This window comes from Zootermopsis nevadensis, unplaced genomic scaffold (genome assembly GCF_977971745.1).
Source record: "Zootermopsis nevadensis isolate Lab colony 2312 unplaced genomic scaffold, Znev_1.0 Znev_ptg000003l, whole genome shotgun sequence".
Taxonomy (NCBI): Eukaryota; Metazoa; Arthropoda; class Insecta; order Blattodea; family Termopsidae; genus Zootermopsis; species Zootermopsis nevadensis.
Genome location: NW_028259135.1, coordinates 7,986,058 through 7,999,790, shown reverse-complemented (window position 1 = coordinate 7,999,790; position 13,733 = coordinate 7,986,058). Strand labels below are relative to the sequence as shown.

At 37.3% G+C, this 13,733-nt stretch overlaps 1 long non-coding RNA gene across 3 annotated transcripts; it reads right to left on the bottom strand.

The window, feature by feature from the left end:
* Positions 1–1,217: 1,217 nt before the first annotated feature.
* LOC110840138 (uncharacterized) lies at positions 1,218–7,180 on the bottom strand. 3 transcript variants are annotated; one of them, XR_015533295.1, is made up of 5 exons: positions 6,958–7,180; positions 6,313–6,461; positions 5,553–5,765; positions 3,166–3,644; positions 1,218–2,093 (listed from the first exon to the last, which is right to left on the bottom strand). It is a non-coding gene; the product is annotated as an uncharacterized LOC110840138 (long non-coding RNA). The 3 variants fall into 3 exon arrangements; XR_015533289.1 differs by having other exon boundaries at positions 1,218–3,337; positions 3,518–3,644; XR_015533281.1 differs by having other exon boundaries at positions 1,218–3,644.
* Between the last annotated feature and the right edge of the window lie 6,553 nt (positions 7,181–13,733).

Genomic DNA, 13,733 nt, shown 5'->3' with positions numbered 1-13,733 from the left:
GGTTTTAACAAGCCCAGCTTTATTGTTATAAATTGAAATTGAACTGTACACAAATGTTCACACTGTCTACATTACTTGTTAAATCACACAGGTACACTTCTTCACTTCACCTTTGCCGATGTATGCAGTTCCAATATATTTTATCAAATTTGTTATACTTTTTGATAGTTATCGAATTTGGTACAATTTCCAATATAAAGCTCGAATTGTCGCCCCTATTAAGTTATACCCTGGCATTCGCCTTACAACTGAGGAAAAGCACGGAAAACCTCAGTCAGGGTAGCCGAGTAGTCTAACCACTCATTGCGCCGACTTGGCCGTCTCTTGGAGACAGCCTCGGCTGGCCTGCTGAGCATCAGTCGCCCTCGGTTGCCCTTGGGCGACCTCTGACAGCCCTCGTTCGGCACGAGTGCCTCCCGAGTTGCCGGACTAAGGGGTTCCCCACACCAGCTAACCTCGAGTCAAATCTCTCAGTCAGTGCTCTGGTGTGGTCGGCAAAGAAAGGGACCCCCAGATCCTCAAGTATTTGCCTGTTACTAACGTACCAGGGCGCGTTAGTAACAATGCGAAGACATACATTACATTTTGGCCGACAGCAAGTCTAATAAGGAAGGCTATAAAACAGTCACACCAACTTAAATGCAAATTAACTTAAAACAATGAAATTTCAAAATTAAAATATGATAATGTCTATCAAAACCACATAAATGTGTAGAATACTCAGCATGATGAAGTGTTAAGCACAACAGAAGAGGAGGGCATGGCAGAAATATTTTTGTACTGATGCAGCACATTTAAAAAGTTGCCGTGAAGAAGCTCATAATCTTAGCTACTGAATAAGACGATGGGGCAGCTTCATGCGCCAACCACGATATCTCCCTTGAATTGTGCCACAAGGTACCAGCCTGGGGAGAATTATGTTGGGCTTGAAGGATAACTGGGATTCAATTAATGATAAGAGCAAGAATGTTTATCAACATCATCCAGGCTGGCTCTGAGTCCACCCATTCTCCTAGACAGTCCTGGAGTTACTTTTCAAAGGATAAGTCACCCAGAGCATGAAGCTGATAACTCACCTCCATCTAATGCTAAGAAAGGGTGGATGGAGTGTTACATCCCTTCTCCCAGACACGTACAAACCATAGTTCTTATGCAAAGAGAAATTTTTTACCTAATGGATTGGGTCACCAATGCATATTTGGGTAAAAAGAAAAATGTCATTCTCCCATCATGTATTTATATTTTTGACAACACAGATTAGAATATTTTCTTGTACAGAGTTTTGAGCTTACAAATTTGTTTCCAGAGCTCACATTGTATTGAAGAAAATGTGACAGCAGAAAATGTTATGTTAAGGTTATAGAGGGACACAAGTGTCTCAGAGTTTTAATTCAGTGTATTAGAATGCTGATTGTGTCTTCCTATTATAAACATCTTTTAGCAAAGATCATCAATATGAAAATAACAAATAGTTCACTGTTCATCACCTAGAATGGTTGCTGCAAGTTCCACACATGTCCCTCTGTACATTAGACCAAGAAAAGCCTTGTCAGAATTTTGCTTTTTAATTGTCTGCGCAATTGGAGAAGAACATTGATTTCAATGTTAAAGCATATTTCCTCCACTTCTTGGCTTGAAATAGTGATTTCTCAAATGCAACTTGTAGTCTCTAGCACTTGACTGGCCGAGTGGATATATCCTAACAGGTAGAAGCTTATAGGTGTAAAATCAGGCCACAGAAGCCACAAAATCAATTTGGTTCATCTCATCCATCAATGTGTGTGATGAGAGTCCAAAAGCTGCTTTATGTTGCAGGTAAAATGAACAGGAGCTTCACCATGTGTAAACCACACAGTTTGTTACATTGTCAATGGCACATCCAACAGTATTTGAGGTAATTCTGTTGGAAATGTAAATAAGATGTGCTAAGAGTTGAAACACTAACACATAAGGTGATATGGGATCATCAGTTATTCCTGTCCCAACATTACTTTAAAACTGGTGCTTCATTGCTGCGCCCTCTAAAAAGGCACTTGTGACCACTTGGTCATAGGAGTTTCATCTTGGATTGAATTCAGGAGTAGAACACAATCCTTAAATGAAATGCACGCAATTAAGAATCACCCGCCCATATATTATGTATTGCAGAAGCTGTCAGGAAATTAATCTGCATTTATTCTTCATATTATTGTGACACGATACGTAATTAATTTCATAGCCTGGTGTGTGAAGGCATCTGGACTATGAAAAACTTGGCATCAGTATGAAGAAGCAATTAAGGCTCTCAAGGAGAGAATAATTGCAAAGGCATGTTCAAGTTGGAGAAGCAGCAACACAGAGTTAGAACTCTTAGCTGTAAAAGACAGTAGACTGTACTGGAATTAGTGTAATTTCATCAAAACTTAATTTTGATAAATGTAAAGACACAATGCAGCATTACGATGCCTTTTGCAATGTCCATTCATTATTACCACCAGCATATTGGTCATAGATTTCACTGCATTTTAGTATCTAACAAACAGGAAGTCTTCAGATCTTTCTAGAGGGAACAAAGTGTAACACATCATCATCATATTAAGTTCTTCCATCCAGATCTTCTAAGAAACATAAAATTGTAACACTTCAGTGAATTTAAAATGAATACAGAGAGACATTTACTAAATACCAATATTAATATCCAAAATACCTGATCACTTAAAGCTTCTGAGAGGCAACCCACAAAGTCATCTGCTGACAGAATGGTAATTCTGACCAGCAAGTGAGTAGTCAGGAACAAAAATTACTAAACACATTGCCCTCTTAATCAAGTATATGGTGTGTATTGTGTCAGCAAGCACTGTTTGCTTCTACGAGCATTATTATAACAAGTGTTCACTTTGCATTTATCTTATGTATTAACTCACATGTTTTTGAGTATCAGCTGCAGTTTCTTTGCAGTTATTCAACCGACCATTTGTCTGCCTCTCAGCATTATCACTTTGCTACTTATGATTGGCATGACTCTTGATCTTTTAACCTTCCTCAACACCAAGATATATATCAGGAACAATTCCTTCTAAAGAATGATCCCCTGAACATTTTCGTTTTATTTCTATTTTTCCACCCTTTCTCATTCTAATCCTGAGAAGGTCAAAACATGGTGCCATACAAAACAAAGCATGTTACCTCAACTAAAGTAATTTGCTGACAGTTGAGGTGGATGCAAAACTGTAAAGGAACTGTTTCTGAATGTTGGGCATCTTACTCTGAAGGATACAGAAGTGAAGAATGGAGTTCTAACTGCGTTCATTTTCCTACATGTATTTAGTAATGCCACAGAAGTCAAGTGATGACACACCTGCAGATATGAAAACATATTCCTTAAGATTATATTTTGGAAGACCTTAAAAATGATAAAAATGGTCAAATATGTAGCAGCTTATCATATAATCTGCTTATATTCATGTGTTTGTTTCAATGATAAATATCATTTAATGCATAGATTCTAATTAACTATTAATATTATAAGTTGAATTACAAAGGCATAACATCTGAAAAATGGGGCCGAAATATCACTCATCACATGCCGAACTTCAATACTGCTGAGGATTTCCTCTTCATTACGATTCATTAGGCATCAGGACTGGAGCTTTGTAAGAGCATGCCTGCAATACAAATAACAAAAGCCACAAATTAGCAAGTAAATTCAAATATAGTGGAACTTAATTAATATGGTGTTTCAGAGATAAATAATGATGTCTTATTAAGACATGATTATAAAAGCGTACCTTTGTTTTAAAATGCAGACTAGTCCCATGAAAATTAAACAAATGTCTTCATTATGTGTAAAGTCCAACAGTGAACCTGAATTAGCTTACTGCAATTTACATTACCAATACCAATTTAGTAAGTCATCTTTTACCACTGCATGGCACTTCCTCTGGTTGCATGAGGAGAATGCATCGAGAAATGGACGGAAGCTGGAAATCAGGTGGGATGCTAACAACTCCTCACCATAAAAGGACTAACATATTTATACAGGCCCAATTTTTTAACTAGCTGAGCGTGCTGTCAGCCTCTCAAAGAGACTGCTCCATGCATTACAAAGTTTGTTGCACATCTTCATCTCGATTTTCCAATAGGTTTCCTTGACAAAATTTTCTGTGTATTCGGAATGTGGCAAAAGGAATCAAGCATCTCAAATGTGAGTATCCTAAGGGAACACTGACCATGAAGTCCTCTATGAATTCATGCTGCCTCTTGTCCAAAACACATCTCTATGCAATCTCTATACCCACCCCCTTCTAAACCATTCCCAAATTTGGAATTACTGATCTGCAGCATAAACCATTATAAGGGTTTTATAAGGGGTAACAAAATGGCCTACATTTTAATTATGACAGCTTACTCTAAGGTAGAAAATTAATTATCCTGTCAACTCATTAACTCACGCACCAGCAGAACAATATTGCTTAGTATAAACTTTATTCTGTTATCCTGTGGAAAACTTGTAATCATATTTAAGGTTTACATGCGTCATGTTTGTGTTTTTTGATTAAAATATATAATAAAATTCAGGTCAATACACAAAACAATACTTTATTTATTTTAAAAAAACAACACCTCAAGATGATGTATTACATCGAAACATGTTGTGAAGTGATCGAAAGCGCTCAAATGTAACATCCTTATAGTGATGAATAGCGCAAATTTAAAATTTAAAATTTTAACATTTAAATTTTAAATTTTAACATCTAAATAAAGTATTGTTTTGTGTATTGACCTGAATTTTATTATATATTTTAATTGTAATCATATCTTTCACAGTCAGTTTCAGCCAGGGTCCATGAAAAGAATCCTGTTGTTTATGAACGTAGATCATCTGCACACATTATCTCAGTACAAGGAACATCAGGCAAGAAGTAAGGTGGCAGATCTGGGGCAAGTTGATGATGTGGAGTTGCTTCACGTGGGTAATAATTTTAAACCTCCCCTTTTTTTACATGGTGAGAGAAGACATTTTCATTTGCTGGTGCATGCACTTTTGTTTTCGAACCAGTCTATAGGGCTACAAATTCTCTCAGTAGTGAGTTTGTAAGACAGAGTAAACTTAATTTTATTATATTTCTAGTCTGCAAAATTGTCTTTCAGAATACATCATACACACTCTGTGCTACATCACTGTAGCGCAGAGTAAGAATTAAAAGTGCACTTTATGTTTCATGATACATTTAGTTCAGCCACGCATTATTTAATAGATTTACTGTTACAAAGTACCAGAAAACATGAATATATACTTTCCCACTATGAATATAGGAACTTCATGATCTGGCAGTAACACACAATATTGTTGTTCACAGGGACCTAGGTTTGTGTCCTGTTTGCAGATAGTTTACTCTGCATTGAATTTTCAGAATGTATTGAGCACTCTCATTAAGAGAAAAGGTGATATTCATACTTAGCTTATGACTTTTGCATTTTGTGCAATGCAAACTATCCCCAAAATTTACATGAATTTTCGTCAATTCCAGAAAAGTGAAAACAAGGATTACACTGTACAACTAATTCCAAACCTGAATGCACACAACACGGTAGTACTCCATTATTATGTCTCTTGAACTGCTACCTCTCCCTGGCCCTGTCAGTCTGTCCACATTTGAACCAGATGCAGGATACACACTCTGTGCCATTATGGAGAGTACTGAGACTCTACGTAGTGGGGGCAAGCTATCTCCTCCATCTCCATCTACATGTGTCCACCTTTTCTTATCTGGATCCCATACTATCTGTAACAGCAAAAAAGTCCTTCATTATCAAATTTTAGCTCATTTTAAAAAAAGGCTTTGCATCCCACATTGGACCAATAAATTACAATAATGTAGTGGCAGTAACCAAGAGTTAATTCTTTTTTCATCACAAAGGGGAAGATAAAACTGTCAAATTTCATATTCTCAAATTACGGTTGAATAAAATTATTATAACACCAATGAAAAGAAAACAGATAAAAAGTGGTGCAGAGTCCAGTTATGAGCTCTTATGCATTTGGTAATGAACTTCAAAGTTCTATTTAAAGGACAGAGAGCTTATTAACTAACTTCCTGACCATTGACTGATCAAGAAGGAATCTGCTCATGAGGGTTGGTTTTAATAGTTTACAGGCAGTTCATCAGAAGGAAGATGAGGATGGCATATATATGTGAACAATGTAACTATAAAAACAAAGTAGGGTAGAAATATAACGTATCAAGAAATTAATCGGCCACTTAGATTGTAAGAATAAAAGAAATTCAAAGCAGTTTTTAAAAACCCCTACACATATTGCTTTACACTTACTGATGGATTTTTATCATCGGGCAGCTTCATCTCATTTGATGGCTGGACACAAAATCTGTTCCAGATTCTTTTTAGCCAGTGTGAGTACCTCCTGCAGGTGTTGGCTCTTCTGTTGGTGCTTCAAAGTGTGTTGTCATGCACTGCATATCCTGCCAAACACACCCACAAACCACAGAGACAGTTATTCTCAAACCAATCAAGATACAGGTCTGCAGAATCTACACATGTAGAACATTCTAAATCAAACAGAATGAGTCCCGTTTCATTGCTGCTTATAACAAGATCGCTTTTTTGGGGGAGGGGGTTGTTTCATAATGAAAACAAGAGTCATAAATCACCATATACATTCCTGTAACAGAATATCCTTTCTCAACATAAAATCTGAAACCAATGACTGTAATTAAACATATCATACCGAAATCACAGCTAAATAAGTTCTGCAGTTCTAGAACACAGAAATACAGTTTGTTTTCATATCAAAACTGCTCCAATTCATAAAACATAATTCTATTTAAAATTAAACATTTCAAAAAAAATTGACAGTGGAATCACGATTCAGGAGAATCTGACGTAAATACGTCTCTGTAATGTAATGAAATAATTCTTATATAAGTTAAGTACTTGTGAATTTCTAAAAAATTTTACCAGCACAAAATTTTCTAGTCTACGACGCACTTCTTCTACAAGCGATTCACAGCTCAGTTTCTCCCCAATAACAAAGCGGATTGTTAACGGCAGTAATGAAACACAACAATGCCGAGTAAACATAACAATGCACGAAGGAGTTCATATAAAAGCTGATCATTGTTGTTGGTCCATATTTACACACTGTTGATATGGATCTTTCACATTTTCGTTACGCCTTTTTGCCGAACTAGAGCAGGGCGCTCCTTTCGGAGCTCCTAGGGACGGTTGGTCAAGTTTGTAAAACGCCACCAACCTTGTGTAACAAACTAAACTAACCGCCCCGAATTGAGGGTTAAAACATTTGACCATTGCTTTTTCAAATCTTAAGTAAAACGCTAAACAAACTCCCCTTTGGGGGGGTTAGTTTAGTGTCTCATTCAAGTGTTTTAACCCCTGAGTAAGAAACTAAACTAACCCCCCGAATGGGGGTTTTAAACACGTGGCGAACCCCCCCACCCGGGGGGGTTGATTGCGTTTTAAATTCTTGACTAAGACACTAAACTATCCCCCTTCGGGGTGTTAACTTAGTGTCTTATTCGGAGCACTTTCTCTAATCTGATTTTTTACTTCTTTATGTCGCTGTTCAGAGACTAACTGTTCTTGGTCAGTCAGCTTTCTACGTCCAGCCCCACCCTTGCAAATTTTCGTCTGATTTTTTCCCTTCTGTTTTTGTTGAATACGTTTTTCTACTTTTATCAATGTAAGTCTTACTTCCCTTTCCTTCATTTGTTAAATAGTTCTGATGTTTTAGTTCTTTACCTCGCTGTTCACTTGCCAACTGATCTTGGTCAGCCAACTTTCTACGTCCAACCCAATCCATACATATCTTCGTTTTTTCTCTTCTACTCTTGGTGAATAAGTTTTTCTACGTTTATCAAAGTATGTCTTCCTTAGCTTTTCTTTATTTGTTAAATAGTTCTGATGTTTTAGTTCTTTACGTCGCTGTTCAGAGGTCAACAGTTCTTGGTCAGTCAACTTTCTACGTCCAACCCCACCCTTTCAAATCTTCGTCTGATTTTTTGTTCTTGTGTTCTTGTATAGGTCTCCCTTCGCTTTCTTTATTTGTTAAGTACGTCTGATGTTTTAGTTCTTTACATCGCTGTTCAGAGACCAATTTTCTTGGTCAGTCATCTATCTACGTCCAACCCCACCCTTGTAAATTATCGTTTGTTTGTTTTTTGTTCTTCTGTTCTTGCTGAATTAGATTTTCTACGTTTATCAATGTAAATCTCTCTTCGCTTTTCTTCACTTGTTAAGTAGGTCTGATGTTGTAGTTCTTTACGTCTCTGTTCAGAGACCAACAGTTCTTGTTCAAACAACTTTCTACGTCCAATCCCACTCGTTGTTACGCTCAGCGTTTTCTTTTTCAAGCTTGTATTGGTAGTTCATCATGCGATAATATTCTGCGTGGACGTTAATGCGCGAAATTATATTAGTTAATTTCGTGACAATTTCTTCTTTGATGTCATCTTTGGTGTCGCCTTTCGAATTCTGACGTGCATTTTCGATTCTTTGTTTGACGGCTTCTTCTTCGTCGATCATAAACAGTTGACCAAAAGTTGCATTCTCATTATCTTTCGGAAAAGATGCCGCATTCATGTTATAATAAATTTGGCCATGCAATTTAAAACAATATGGCCCTGGTCGACTAATTCCGAAGTCCATGAGATTCGCTTGAAATGATGCGAATGCAATCATGTTGTTGTAAACACGACATTTCTTCTTATCTTACTATAAAAAGATATTTGTTTACACGGCATTGTTGTGTTCCACAACAATGCAGAGTAAAATAATATCTGTTGGCATTGTTGAAGTCGACACAACAATGCGGAGTAAACAAATAACGCTTCACAACAAGGAAATCAAAGAATATCAAGTCAGTCGTATTATCACTGCTCCAGAAGCAGCACGTCGCATTCTTAAAAATTGACTAACAGTTGTCCTAAAACATCAGGAAAGTGAAAGAAGAAGTTATCAAGTATTTGAAGTACCAACTCCAACAAGGTAAAGTGATACTCATTCGATATATTATGATTATGATCGATTTTGAGACGAAGATTTGCAAGGGTGGGGCTGGACGTAAAAAGTTGACTGAACAAGAACAGTTGGCCTCTGAACAGCGACGTAAAGAACTACAACATGAGACCTATTTAAGAAATAAAGAAAAGCGAAAGAAGACTTACATTGATAAATGTAGAAAGTTGACTGAACTAGAACAGTTTGCCTCTGAACAACGACGTAAAGAACTACAACATCAGACCTATTTAAGAAATAAAGAAAAGCGAAAGAAAACTTACATTGATAGAAGAGACCATATTAACGACACACGTAGAAAAACTTATTCGGTAAGAACAGAGGAGAAAATAAAACAAGACGCTGAAAAGGAAGTTATTAGATATCAAAGTAAATTAGTAATGAAGAACCGAGGAAGACAGCACATTTTATGAACGACGAATATCAACAACATTATCTCGGACCTATGAACTATGAATGTATTCACCGGCTCGATGAATCGACTCAACGTTCCAGTAAATCGTTTTATGATTGTTGTGCACATGGAAAGGTTGTGCTTGATTCGTTGCCTGAATACCCTGATGAACTTAGAAAACTATTTTCTCTTCGACATTTTCGCAACAAATGTCGTGTTTACAACAACATGATTGCATTCGCATCATTTCAAGCGAATCTCATGGACTTCGGAATTACTTTTAAACCTCGAAGAAGAATCAAAAATTAAGACTGATGAAGATGTTGACAAATTCATTTGCGCTGAACTACCAGACCCCGAAACACAACCAAATCTTTACGACATTGTTACGCGTCACATGATTCATCAATGTAGTCCGCGTTGCATGAAGGGAAATGAGTGTACTAAAGGTTTTCCCAAACAGTATTCTCCTTGCACAATAATCGTCGAAGACGGTTATCCAATCTACAAAAGACAAAATAATGGACGCACTTACTCAGCAAAAAATGGATTTGTTGCAACAAATCAAGACGTTGTTCCATACTGTCCGTATTTGATGCAGGAATTAAACTGTCACATCAATGTTGAGTCTGTATCATCGATTACTTCAGTAAAGTACCTATTCAAATATGCTTTTAAAGGTGGTGATTTGACAAACTATACAATCATCGAAGGAGATGAGCTTCACTACGACGAGATCACCAGCTACCAAGACAGTCGCATGATCACTGCTCCAGAAGCAGCACATCGCATTCTTGAGAATGAAATGCACAGGCGCAGTCATGCAATCATACGTCTACCTGTGCATTTGCCGAACGAACAAACCGTCGAATTTGGAGAAGAAGCTTCATACGAAGACATTCGAAAAGCAATTGCCGGTTCAACAATGCTCCTTGAATATTTCGAATTGAACAAACAGGACCAAAACGCACGAAAGTATTATTATTTCGAAATTCCAAAGCACTATACGTGGAGAGCAGAAATGAAAGGTATCGATGATGAAGAAGAAAAGGGAGCGTCCACTGTCGAATACGAACAAAAGACGAACTTGAAGAAACAGAAGTCATGGTTTCCACGAAGAGATGGTAAACACACAATCGGACGCGTTTATAGTGTAAGCCCTAGAGATCAAGAAACATTCCATCTTCGTGTTCTTTTGATGAATGTGAAAGGCGCAAAAGACTATGAGGACTTAAAGACTTACGACAATGTCACTTACCAAACATTCACAGAAGCCTGTTTAGCACGTGGACTAATCGAAGATGACGCTGAATGGAAACGTTGCATGCAAGAAGGTGCGATCTACCAAATGCCTTATCGGCTACGTGTTTTGTTTGTTCAGATTCTAATGCATTGTCACCCATCGCACCCCGAAGAGCTTTTCAATGATTTCATCGATATAATGGCGCAAGACTTTAAAAAACAAGATAAAATTTCTGACTCTGACGCACGTGACAAAGCTCATGCTAATATTAATGAATTGTTAATTATTGAAGGGAAAAGTTTGAAGGAATTTCCAACACTGCCTCAGGAAATTAAAAAATTACAGACAGTAAGTAACAAAGAATTAACTGTTGTTGAACACATTGGAATTGGTGGAGAAATGTACAAATCATTGAACAAGAAACAAAAGGAAATCGTTGACATAATACTTAATCATATAGACGGAAAACCAACTGTCAAAAACCCGTACTTCTACATTGATGGTCCAGGAGGATGCGGTAAAACTTACACATATAAAACATTGTACCATTTGTTAGTAGGACGACAAAAGAAAGTCACTACGATGGCTTATACAGGTATCGCAGCAAGTTTGTTGCCTAAAGGAAACACTGTCCACAGAGTAGCCGGGCTGCCCGTTCCTGTTTTGCCTGACTCTAACACCAACATTTCGATAACGGATAACAGAGGAAAAGAATTGATAGATACAGACGTATTTATTTGGGACGAAGCACCAATGGCACCACGGTATTGTATGGATGTACTCGATAGAACTTTGCGAGACTTCACACGTTGTAACTTACCCTTTGGAGGTAAAGTTATGTTGCTCGGTGGAGACTTTAGACAGATTTTACCTGTCTTACGCAATTCAAACAAAACGTCAACACTGTATTCAACAATAAAATATTCGACTTTGTGGAAACACTTTAAGGTCACGTCATTGTCTGAAAATATGCGCGCCACACCCCAAGCTATAAAATGGACTAAATTCTTACTCGACCTCGGCGAAGGACGCCTCAACGACCACGACGACATGGTAGAAGTGCCTGAAAACATGGTTTGTACGGACGATTTAGTCGAAAAGATTTGCGGAGATATCATAAGAAACAATGACATCGAAATGCTCAAAACTACCGCAATCCTTGCTGCAAGAAATTGTGACGTCGACGAAATAAATGAGAGAGTTGTTGACTTACTCGACGAAAAGACTGAGCGAATCTACTCGAGCATTGATGGTGTCGAAGACTCGGACAAAGAAAAGTTCAGTGAAATGGTGACACCCGAATACTTAAACATTTTGCGACCACGATCACTGCCCCCACATAATTTGCGTCTACGTAAGAACGCTATTGTCATGTTGGTACGTAACTTAAGCGTTTGGGAAGGATTAGTTAACGGAACACGTTTATTAGTACAGCAGATGACCAACAACCTCCTTCAATGTATGGTCATAACGGGAGATCATTGCGGGGAAATTGTTTTCATTCCACGTATAAAACTATATTGTGACAGTGAATACCCATTTACTATGTGGAGACGCCAATTCCCCGTAACGCCTGCCTTCGTAATCACTATCAACAAAGCTCAGGGCCAAACGTTCAAAAGAATTGGCATTTATTTGGAACAGGATGCTTTCGCACATGGACAAATCTACGTCGCATTTTCACGTGCACCAAGCGATAATTGTGTATTTGTCTATCTAAAAAAGGGACGAAAAAATAATCTCATTAAAAACGTTGTCTACAGAGAAATATTGAACGAACAGAGTATGAGTTGCAGGAGAACACAAGACATTAAACAAAAAGAAGGAAAGCGAAAAATTGAAATTAATCTTGACGAAATTAAAAGTGAAGCAGTTGAACATGCAGTTAAACGTGTAAAAGTTGAAGGGAATATAAGAACAATAAGTGTTACGGAGGATGAACAGCCTATACGGAGAGTGAAGCAGAATGAAACGACGATTACACGTGAAATTGTACCAACTATCGAACATTTCAAACTCTTGAATGCCAATGGATCAGACTGCTTCTTGATTTCCTCAATAAACATGTTGCATTCAGCTACTGCGTTCATTGAAAGTCTGAAAGAAATTATATTAAATGACTACGAGGGCGACAACAATGGTGCACAACTGATCTACGAGATTGCAAACGCATACAGTCATCCTCAAAACTTACATAATGTCATTTCAATACGACAAAACCTTAAAGAACATTTCAGAAGAGGTTTTCAAAGTGTGTCCGAAACGATTTACAACATATTCGAGGAGTTACCAATTGATATGCAAAACATGTTTGATTATGAGACGGTGAATACAAAAACATGTAGAAATGGTCATCAACTTGAGGAACGTTATAAAAACCAAATATTGTTCATGAACTTACCACAAACGAACGTGATAAACTTCAAAGACTTATTGGAGTATCAAACCAAAACAGATGTGAACGGAATGTGTACGGAATGTCAACAACACTACATACGTGGAACGACAGAAATTTTTGTTGATGACCGTCAAAAGTACATGATTTTGGAAATAAATAGATTGACTCTAAATGGACTACGCACATTTGAAATAATGAGAATGAGACAAAACAACCAATTAATGTATGGAAAACATTGGAAATTGCAAAGTGCGGTAGAATTTGTGGACATTAACGGTACTGGAAACGACGGACATTTCAAGGCGTGGCGACGTTATAACGATGAATGGATTATCTTCGACGATAATCGCATTACAAAATCTAAAAAAAATTATCGATAAATGTAAAAGTGTAACACTCTTATTATTCGAAGAAATCATAGAATAAAAAATGTTACGTCATTTGTTTACTCTCTTCGTTGTGTTGGTATATTGCCTTCAAAAATTTCCGTCCGTTATTTCTCATAGTATTTTAACAGCAACAATACGTCTTCATCGAATACTAGACCGTAGAAATTTGACTGACTAAGAACAGCGAAGTAAAGAAGCAAAATATCATATTAGAGAATGCGCTCCGAAAGGAGCGCCCTGCTCTAGTCTTCTTACTATAAAAATTTGTGATTCCTC